This window comes from Hyperolius riggenbachi, chromosome 3 (genome assembly GCF_040937935.1).
Source record: "Hyperolius riggenbachi isolate aHypRig1 chromosome 3, aHypRig1.pri, whole genome shotgun sequence".
Lineage (NCBI taxonomy): Eukaryota > Metazoa > Chordata > Amphibia > Anura > Hyperoliidae > Hyperolius > Hyperolius riggenbachi.
The window spans coordinates 327,580,458-327,592,158 of NC_090648.1; the positions used below are offsets into that span (position 1 = coordinate 327,580,458).

Sequence of the window (11,701 nt, forward strand, 5' to 3'; positions counted from 1 at the left end):
GTTTACTTCCTGACCTGCATCAGGGAATGAGTTAAAAAAAATGCTCGGGAAAAGCGCTTAGAAAAGCGTTTTAGATTAGAATTAGAATTAGAATTAGAAAAGCCCACCCAAGCGCCAGGAATTGAAAAAAAAATTGCCACAAAAAAACCCCAACGCGAACACTAACGCGAGCGGAACACAATGTGAACGAGCCCTCACAAAGGATGTAACATGTCTAAGGTGAAAAATATCTGTTCACAAAATTAGTAGAATCATTTCTTTGAAACAGTGGCACTTGTTTGTTCTGAGTTCTGTCTTCATACACGTTCTCACAGTGTGCAATCTGACATTCAGCTTAGCCATCCCTGTCTTGCAAATAAGCAGACCGTCTTGTAATCTAACTTGTTTATTAATAACAGGTTGCTCGATTGTAAGTGGTCAGTTGCAGTTAGTAAACAGGAGCATTGATGTACGATCAGTGAGAAACCAATGTGTTTGTTGTTGGTAAAGATACAAATGGCTTGTATAAGTATACAGTAAAAAACATATGAATAACATATACAGCAGCATTAACCTCCCTGGCGGTGGTATGCAGTTTCAGATGCTGCGTCCGCGGGAGGATTTTTTAAATTAAAATTTGATTTAAATGTTTAACCACTTGAAGACCGTAGGCTTTACCCTCCCTTAAGGACCAGACCGTTTTTTTTCCATTCAGACCACTGCAGCTTTCACGGTTTATTGCTCGCTCATACAACCTACCACCTAAATTAATTTTGGCTCCTTTTCTTGTCACTAATAAAGCATTCTTTTGGTGTTATTTGATTGCTGCTGCGATTTTTACTTTTTATTATATTCATCAAAAAAGACATGAATTTTGTCAAAAAAATGATTTTTTTAACTTTCTGTGCTGACATTTTCAAATAAAGTAAAATTTCTGTATACATGCAGCACGAAAAATGTGGACAAACATGTTTTTAATTAAAAAAAAAAAACATTCAGCCTATATTGATTGGTTTGGGTAAAAGTTATAGTGTTTACAAACTATGGTGCAAAAAGTGAATTTTCCCATTTTGAAGCATCTATGACTTTTCTGACCACCTGTCATGTTTCATGAGGGGCTAGAATTCCAAGATAGTATAAATACCCCCCAAATGACCCCATTTTGGAAAGAAGACATCCCAAAGTATTCACTGAGAGGCATGGTGAGTTCATAGAAGATTTTATTTTTTTGTCACAAGTTAGCGGAAAATGACACTTTGTGACAAAAAAAGAAAAAAAAAGTTTCCATTTCTGCTAACTTGCGACAAAAAAAAATGAAATCTGCCACGGACTCACTATGCTCCTCTCTGAATACTTTGAAGTGTCTACTTTCCAAAATGGGGTAATTTGTATCTTTAGGATTTCACAGGTCATTTTTGTTTCAAGACTACTCCTCACGGTTTAGGGCCCCTAAAATGCCAGGGCAGTATGGGAACCCCACTAATGACCCCATTTTAGAAAGAAGACACCCCAAGGTATTCCGTTAGGAGTATGGTGAGTTCATAGAAGATTTTATTTTTGTCACAAGTTAGCGGAAATTGATTTTAATTGTTTTTTTTTCACAAAGTGTCATTTTCCGCTAACTTGTGACAAAAATAAAATCTTCTATGAACTCACCATACTCCTAACGGAATACCTTTTGGTGTCTTCTTTCTAGAATGGGGCCATTTGTGGGGTTCCTATACTGCCCTGGCATTTTAGGGGCCCTAAACCGTGAGGAGTAGTCTTGAAACCAAATGTCGCAAAATGACCTGTGAAATCCTAAAGGTACTCATTGGACTTTGGGCCCCTTAGCGCACTTAGGGTGTAAAAAAGTGCCACACATGTGGTAACCGCCGTACTCAGGAGAAGTAGTATAATGTGTTTTGTGGTGTATTTTTACACATACCCATGCTGGGTGGGAGAAATATCTCTGCAAATGACAATTGTTTGATTTTTTTTACACACAATTGTCCATTTACAGAGAGATTTCTCCCACCCAGCATGGGTATGTGTAAAAATACACCCCAAAACACATTATACTACTTCTCCTGAGTACGGCGATACCACATGTGTGACACTTTTTTGCAGCCTAGGTGCGCTAAGGAGCCCAACGTCCTATTCACAGGTCATTTTGAGGCATTTGTTTTCTAGACTACTCCTCACGGTTTAGGTCCCCTAAAATGCCAGGGCAGTATAGGAACCCCACAAGTGACCCCATTTTAGAAAGAAGACACCCCAAGGTATTCCATTAGGTGTATGGCGAGTTCATAGAAGATTTTATTTTTTGTCACAAGTTAGTGAAAAATGACACTTTGTGAAAAAAAACAATAAAAATCAATTTCCGCTAACTTTTGACAAAAAATAAAATCTTCTATGAACTCGTCATACACCTAACAGAATACCTTGGAGTGTCTTTTTTCTAAAATGGGGTCACTTGTGGGGTTCCTATACTGCCCTGGCATTTTATGGGCCCAAAACCGTGAGTAGTCTGGAAACCAAATGTCTCAAAATGACTGTTCAGGGGTATAAGCATCTGCAAATTTTGATGACAGGTGGTCTATGAGAGGGCGAATTTGTAGAACCGGTCATAAGCAGGGTGGCCTTTTAGATGACAGGTTGTATTGGACCTGTTCTGATAGATAGGAGTGCTAGGGGGGTGACAGGAGGTGATTGATGGGTGTCTCAGGGGGTGGTTGGAGGGGAAAATAGATGCAATCAATGCACTGGGGAGGTGATCGGGAGGGGGTCTGAGGGGGATCTGAGGGTTTGGCCGAGTGATCAGGAGCCCACACTGGGCAAATTAGGGCCTGATCTGATGGGTAGGTGTGCTAGGGGGTGACAGGAGGTGATTGATGGGTGTCTCAAGGTGTGATTAGAGGGGGGAATAGATGCAAGCAATGCACTGGCGAGGTGATCAGGGCTGGGGTCTGAGGGTGTTCTGAGGGTGTGGGCGGGTGATTGAGTGCCCTAGGGGCAGATAGGGGTCTAATCTGATGGGTAGCAGTGACAGGGGGTGATTGATGGGTAATTAGTGGGTGTTTAGGGTAGAGAACAGATGTAAACAATGCACTTGGGAGGTGATCTGACGTCGGATCTGCGGGCGATCTATTGGTGTGGGTGGGTGGTCAGATTGCCCGCAAGGGGCAGGTTAGGGGCTGATTGATGGGTGGCAGTGACAGGGGGTGATTTATGGGTGATTGACAGGTGATTGACAGGTGATCAGTGGGTTATTAGAGGGAAGAACAGATGTAAATAATGCACTGGCGAATTGATGAAGGGGGGTCTGAGGGCAATCTGAGCGTGTAGGCGGGTGATTGGGTGCCCGCAAGGGGCAGATTAGGGTCTGATCTGATGGGTTAGGTGGTGATAGGGGTTGATTGATGGGTGATTGATGGGTAATTAGTGGGTGTTTAGGGTAGAGAACAGATGTAAACAATGCACTTGGGAGGTGATCTGATGTCGGATCTGCGGGCGATCTATTGGTGTGGGTGGGTGATCAGATTGCCCGCAAGGGGCAGGTTAGGGGCTGATTGATGGGTGGCAGTGACAGGGGGTGATTGATGGGTGATTGACAGGTAATTGACAGGTGATCAGTGGGTTATTACAGGGAAGAACAGATGTAAATAATGCACTGGCGAATTGATAAGGGGGGGTCTGAGGGCAATCTGAGCATGTAGGCAGGTGATTGGGTGCCCGCAAGGGGCAGATTCGGGTCTGATCTGATGGGTAACAGTGACAGGTGGTGATAGGGGGTGATTGATGGGTAATTGATGGGTAATTAGTGGGTGTTTAGGGTAGAGAACAGATGTAAACACTGCACTTGGGAGGTGATCTGACGTCGGATCTGCGGGCGATCTATTGGTGTGGGTGGGTGATCAAATTGCCTGCAAGGGGCAGGTTAGGGGCTAATTGATGTGTGGCAGTGACAGGGGGAGATTGATGGGTGGCAGTGACAGGGGGTGGTTGATGGGTGATTGACAGGTGATTGACAGGTGATCAGTGGGTTATTACAGGGAAGAACAGATGTAAATAATGCACTGGCGAATTGATAAGGGGGGGGTCTGAGGGCAATCTGAGCGTGTAGGCGGGTGATAGGGTGCCCGCAAGGGGCAGATTAGGGTCTGATCTGATGGGTAACAGTGACAGGTGGTGATAGCTGTAGGGCTAACAGTGGTGCCTGGATGAGTGAATCTGTGAATCATGTGTTTGAACATTTGCATGCGAATGTGCAAAGGTTAATTTTGTTTTTCTTATTTACATACGTCGTCGGAGCTACAATCGCCATATTTATTTAAAATAGTTTCTAATAATAATCCCCTACTACATTTCAGTTTGGCCACATTGACGGCTGTATCATCTCTTTGACCGGAGGTAACATTCATGCACATCATCCAGCTGTTAATAAAAGACTTCTGTGCCCCCTCTGACTATATCTGGCTGAGAAATCCACAGGGGCCCATGTTGAACTCTTATAAGTTGTAGCAATCTCTTCTTTCTACTCTTGGCTTTCAAATAACAGTGACAGCTTTGAGTAAAAGCTGTGCATGTTTATATATGAGCATATTTGTGATTTACTTAAAACATATTACAGAACATCAGATAGCACCTGTGATTCGCACCTAGCAACATACAGTTCTGTTTGTGGCAGATAGGGGCTGCCTCAATCAAATTCACAATGCAGTATCATGTGTTTGGCATGCATTAGTACAAGTTACCACAGGTTACTCAATACTTAATTTGTTATTACTACATGAGATTTTTGTCTGGTGTGATGTGGATCAGCACTGGTTATCCTTCCAGCTCAGTTATCACAAAGCAGCTGCTTTTCTCTGTGGTGAACATTCATCTCTGAGAAAATAAAGAAAAAGTCTCATCCTGGGATGTACAAGCCAACCTCCTTCCCCAGCCATTGTAATAAGCTGGTAATAAGTAGGAATAGTGCCTTTGAGCATTGAGCTTAGGGGTCTCCTTAACATTAGCTTGCTTTGGTCATCAGTGGTGGGGATGGTGCCTTGGAGGGGCAGCACAGTCTCCCCCACTTACAAAGCAATGGCCTAGCAGAGTGTCCAGTAATTAAGGTATGTGGCTTTATGGTGCTATAGTACATTACAGGAATACAGAGGCACCAAAAGAAAAAAAAGTATCTAAAAATGTTTTTAAATATAGAGGAGGCAGTAGTGGACTTACCTCCTCCAAGCAGACACAAGATAATATTGATGTAATATCAATAAAACAGTTTATTTATACACTCCAACGGATCATTCATCACGTTTCGCAGGATTGACCCTGCTTCTTCAGGCAATAAGGATGGAGCATATAAGGATAGCCAGGCAACTGGTATTGCTTATAAGGAAATAAATATGGCAGCCTCCATATCCCTCTTGCTTAAGTTGTCCTTTTAAATTTAAGTGCTTCCTTTCTCACTGTATCAGTAAACAAAGTAGTTATGTAAACTGACATTGCCTGCCAGCAATAAAAATGAAGCACTTTTTATTATATTATTTTTACTGGAGTTCCTCTTTAACTGAGAAAAATATGGAGGCTTACATATGTATTTCTTTTTAAACAATAGTAGTTGCCTGGCAGCCCTGCTGATCTATTTGGCTGCAGTACTGTCTGAATCCCACCAGAAACAAGCATGCAGCTAATCTTGTCAGATCTGACAATAATGTTAGAAACACCTGATCTGCTGCATGCTTGTTCAGGGGCTATGGCTAGAACTATTAGAGGCAGAGGATCATCAGGATAGCCAGGCAACTGGCATGGTTTAAAAGGGAATAAATATGGCAGCCTCCATACCCCTCTTGCTTCAGTTGTCCTTTAATAGCACTCATAGTATTTATTGCACTTGTATATGTTTGGCATTTTTTTAGGGGATGTCAGGTTTAAACTCCCCTTCTTATAGCACAGAGATGATCCTTGCCTTGATTTAATGTATAATCAGCAGTTATTCTTTCAAATGCTATCTCTGTCCATGCTCATGTTACATTGAATATACTGTAGATTTCCATGTTACTGAACTTCATCATCCTGTTTCCGTTTACTAACAAAGAAGTCAGAGAAAATGTTCACATTTCCATATAAAAGCGAAAATCCCTTTAATTATCAATATCAGTTTTATTATTTTTATTTTCCAAATGAAAGTGACTGATATGAATGGATTTATGTACTCTGTAAAACAATAGATGATATAATGGCACCATATAATTACAAGACATCATTACTGTGGTCTTTCTTTTCCCCTCTTCCTTGATGTAAGAATAAAATATTTATTATTATAATTTATTATAGGATCAAACACAAAACTGCAGGAGACTGTAAGGTTGCATCTTTATGTTGTAAACAAATACGACTTTCTCAGACATAACATTTGAATAGTGAGCCCTCTACTGGCGGAAAAACAGAAACCAGGGATTTGAAATGAAATTCAGACTGAGATAAATATTACTGACCTCTCTCTTTCACAAAATGGTATTTGCTAAGTTGTCACATTGATCAATGCTTCTGAGAGTTCTGAGCTGCAACAAGTATGCAGAGCAAGTGTTCTGACTTTACTGTGACTCCACTAGCTGCATGATTGTTTGACATAGTTACTCTGAAAGACTGAAACCATTTAAAGTTACCCTGATCTGATTAAAAACTAGATAATAGAAGCAAAGCATATAAAACACTGTATAATCAGCGTATAATACAGTAAAAACTATATGCCTTATAATCAGCGTATAATACAGTAAAAACTATATGCCTTATTTTCAACAATTCCAAAGACCAGAGAAAAGACAATAAAAACCATCCATTTTATTGAAGGACCAGTAGGGGGAAACTGAGGTCAAAGGGCAAGGACTTCCTTTTGACAGTGATGAAATTCCTCCTGACATTCTTAGCAACAATACCAATCTGAATGGTTTTCAGGGCATGTGAGTCTGGACCAAAAGATGTTTTCAATCATGTGAATCTCATTCATGCTAATCTTTGATTATGAGCTTTATCATTGTATCCTACAATTTTATTGGTATGTTTTCCTTTGGGTAAACGTTTAGTAAAGTAATCCCGAGACAAAATTATTATATTACTCTTTACATTTATATATTTTCTATGTCAATAAATAGCAATCTGGTCTTTATAATCCTGGCAGCTGAATAAATCCATGAACGAATGTAGTGTGGAACTGTTCTCCAGCACTTTATCTGCCACTTGTCTAGAGTTTGAAGTCAAGTGTAGCTGAGCAAGAGGTGATGATGTGACCATACCATCCCTCCCCTGGATATTAATACTTTCACGCAGATGCAATGAATTATGGGTGACTCATGTTTACAGGTGTCAGGATCTCTCCTGTAGCATGTTCTATCACTTGCAGTGGAGCTGCAACTGGGCAGTTCTGACTTGTCTGCTTGCATTCGGTTGTGCATTTTCAATGAGTCTCATTGTCATTTGCGATCGCTCTTCAGTTCGAGGCAGCTTAGGATGCTGTCATCATTCCACCTATTGCTTGCTGCAGCTGAGCTGCGGCTGGATAGCCCTGTATTTCCTGCATGCATGTTGTTAAATAATACTGCATGTATTTCTTATGGAGGTCCTTTGCATTCACAGTCAGCTAGCAGGAGTGATTATCATTCAGCTGTGTGGGAGTTTGCATGCCTGCACTCATTGGCTGAGGTCCACATAAAAGTCTGTCTCCCATTTTAGACCCCACCCGACATAGCTGTCAGTACGCTGGTCTGCTGGGCACTTTGTCACTCTGTTATAGATCTGTTAATGCAGCTCAATGCGACCTTATTACTTGTGCTTTAGCTAGTTTCTTGATAAATATATATGCAGACTTGCTAATATATATTTATCCGTTAGTTGAGCTGTTTGTTATATTTCAGTATTATTGTGTATTGCCTAGTTTCTATGCCTGATGGACGTTCGCTGCATCCGCGGTGGGTCAGTGAAGTCCACTATCCTTATAGCTTGGATTCTGCCATCACCACGTTGGTGACTGGTAGTATTCCAGCTACTCTAGTTTCTGGGAACGTAACTATAGGCTGCGGTTGCTATTAGTTACATTCTTTCCTGTAGTCTTGCCTGTGTGGATGCTTGCTGGTGACTGCTTGTTAGCCTGCTTGCTCTGCTTCTGTGAACGTGACTGTGAGCTGCGGTTGCTACTTACGCTCCAATCTATAGTCCTGCCTTGTATCTGTCTGAATGCTTGCTATCGCTAGGGCAGCGCTTAGTCTTGCTAGCATTCTGTCTGTCTGTTTGTTCTTTGTCTGGTTACTCAGACCATAGGCAGTGCAATATCGCACTGCACTGCCATTGTGTCTTATTTGTAGTGATATCAGAAGCCCAGAGCTGCAGTTGCCCTGGACAACCTGTGTAGCCTCTTCCATTATCCAGCTGCTTAGCCTTGTTGCACTGGGTGGTCAAAGTATAACCCCCAGGCATCACAACAGGTTTTTTTTTTAAGACAACAGGAGCTAGTTTGTTTATGTTCTATATAATTAATTCAAAATGGAAAATGGATTGTCATATAGCAGTATTTAACACCCATAAGCCTGGAGTCCAACTTTAAGCTAATGAGTTACCAGAATTTTCTATTTTCAAACAGAGTCCAGCAATTGCAGCCTCAGTAAGTCTCCATGTATAGCCCCATCCCCCCCCCCCCCCCATCAGCCAATCCATCATAAAGTATTACACTAGCCCAGTGTTAGCATAATTAAGCAGCATGTTGTAACAATAAATTTGTTTCAGTAAAAAAATTAGGCCACTAGTATATCAATCATTAGGTACTATCAAAACAATCAGCTTGATCTACACAGCAACAATATTATAAATTATTTAATGAGGCAGTACAAGAGAGCAATGGCAAGCCACCGGCAGTAACCAGTGCAATTAATCATAGCAACAATCAGATTACACACTTCCTCACAGTCAGAAATGTGAAAGATGGTTTCCGTTTGGTTTCCACAGGTTACTGCACTGTGCTGTTACCCTGTTAAATAAGTCTGAATATGTAATTTTATACAATTTAATTTTGAGAGTGCTTTTTTTCACCAAAAGTTTGGCATTTTTTTCTGAATTTCAGAGTGCTGAAAAATTATTTCATACAGAACATGGACATTTTTTACCAAGAACAAAACTTAGGAAAAAAAAAACATGAATTGAACAAGGATGCCAAGAATTTATACTAAAGAACTTGCGCTAGGCTGAATTTGCCAAGAGTAGTGCAAAGGAAACTAAAGAAAAATCAGAACAGTTGCCCTGGGCAACCAATCAAGAATCTATGGTTTATTTACCTGCGAAACCTGTTTGGTTGGTTTGGACAACTTCCTCGCTTTTTGTCTCCGTTTTTTTACACCTGTCTTGGTAAATCAGTCTGATTGGTTGGTGTAGTCAATAAGGCAACAGCACTAAAATTTCCAACAATTGTATCTGAATCTGTCTTGAGTAATCCAACCTCATTTATAAATCTATGTAAAGCCCATGTCCGTGCAGTGCTGTGGTGGCTAACAAGCACAGAAAAGTTCATAAGGACATGTAGTGTAGTGGTTAGTACTCTTGCCTTGCAGCACTGGATCCCTGATTAAAATCCCAGCCAAGGCACTATCTGCACGTAGTTTGTATTTTCTCCCTGTCTGTCTGCATGGGCTTCCTTCGGGGACTCTGGTTTCCTCTCATATCCCAAAAACATTCTGATAAGTTAATTGGCTTCCCACTAAATTGTCCCTAGACTATACACTACATGATACATACATAGACAAATGACTAGGGTAGGATTAGATTGTGATCCCCTCTGAGAGACAGGTGACAAAACAATATACTCTGTACAGTGCTGCAGAAGATGTTGGTGCTATATAAATCCTAAATCATCATCATCATCACACCACTTGTATGCATGTACATATAGCTTAGTCCATTTTACTACAAATTCTTTCTTTGGCAGAATCCAAACTGAAAAACAAAATTAAAAAATTACATTTATGGGTCATCTATATTTGTAACCCAGATTCACTATGAAAAACTGTTAGTCTAGTCATTTATCATTCATATTTCACTTACATCCTTGAGACACATTGGCTATTCATGCTCCATAGAAAAATTCAAGAGCAAATCTATTATTATCTAGGCATAAAAAAAATTCATTTCAAAGACACTATAAAACAAAAATCTGTATTGTAGACATATTCTATAAAGTGCAACAGCTGAAAATCACATGTTTAGGAGTAATGAACAAAAACCCAAGGTCTTTCTTTAGTGTGCATGTGAAAATATGATACGTGATTTCCAAGGTAGTTTCAATGCTCTTATCTGAGCTTCTTCATTTCAGTGCTGTTCTTCTTCCCCTTTCAGATATGCAGGCACTATAGCAGTGATCCGCCTTTTGAAATGCTACTGCAAGCTTAGGGTTAAGATATTATTCCAGGTAACAAAAGCCAATGAGAGCACACCGAGATGATGTTTGTGACATCATCTCACAGAGTAGCTAGAACAGCTGAGGTAGCTTTCAGCTTCAGCACCATTGCTATTATGATGGATGTTTACATCTCTTCATTGAGAGCCAATTATCTCGCTTTTGTGTGAGGCCCAAGGATCACTCATGCTGCCCGTCTGGATACAGCAGTCTTGGATCTAGCTGAACGAATAGCTTTTCTCTGTGCATGGTAAGAGAGGTTTTTCTTTTTGTCTTCTCCTAGATATACTGGCTGATGTGTGTGTAACGTGCAGAGGAAAATGCTGGCACATCCCAGTGCTTTAGTATTAGGAAGACTTAGCTTGCTACAGCATTTTGCAGTTTTCTGCTGCTGATTTAAACAGGCTTTATCTGCATTTTAGCAGAGCACAGATTTTACTGCCATTTGATTAAATGAACTATGCATTTTCAGAATTGTACTGTGCTTTGGCTTATTCACAAATGCTTTTTGCCCTAAATCTATAGGCTGCCTTTACATATAGCCACTGGTGTGGAAAAGCATAGCATTTTTTTTGCAGGATGTGATGGAGTGTGTTATAGGAGCAATAAATATAATAAGCTGTCTGCAATGGTGATGATTTGAAATTTACAGGGTAATAAGTTATTCAAGTTCTCATACAAGTTGCAGTAGCCTTGTTCACCTTTCGAGGAATTCAGAGTGGATGAATATAAGCAATGGAGCACATTGTATGGAGGAGTGGGAGAGAAGCTGCTGCTAACGTGTAGCTTTGTTTTCTAGATGTAACTCTGTAGCATTTGCCATGTAATTATAATTACGTTAAAAATTTAGGCTTAGCTACGTTGATCTGTAAAGCCGTGGTAGGTCTGTGTGTTTCCACAGGCATGCTTGATCCACTTCATTTCACAAAACAGAAAAGCAATATTTTGGTTTCAAAGTTGATGTGGATTTAGGAGATTAACAGTGACAATGACACTGACAAATCAGATACAATAAGAGATTTAATTGACTGAGTGAGTACACTGCGTGTTAGGTGAGGGACTCAATAATCAGTGTAACTAAGCAAGCTGAATCTGGAAGATAAACTTACATCCCCCAAAAAGCCTTTATTGGCCATAATATAGGAAAATCAGTATTTATTGTTATTTTTTATATATTATATACTTTGCAGCATGTAAGAATGGTAGAGTTCTGCAAAACACTTTATCACCTGTTTGCTAAGACAGTGCAGTAAGACAGAGACAGTGCAACAACCGATATCATCATGTGCATAATATGCAGGGTCTGTG

At 40.3% G+C, this 11,701-nt stretch overlaps 1 protein-coding gene across 1 annotated transcript in view; it reads left to right on the plus strand.

Annotated features, from left to right (window-relative positions):
• The first annotated feature begins 10,429 nt into the window (after nt 1-10,429).
• MGAT4C (MGAT4 family member C) overlaps nt 10,430-11,701 on the plus strand; it is a 248,749-nt gene continuing 247,477 nt past the window's right edge. The window contains exon 1 of the mRNA XM_068272780.1: nt 10,430-10,643. The gene's annotated coding sequence lies outside the window, so the exon portion shown is untranslated. The remainder of the gene's footprint in view (nt 10,644-11,701) is intronic.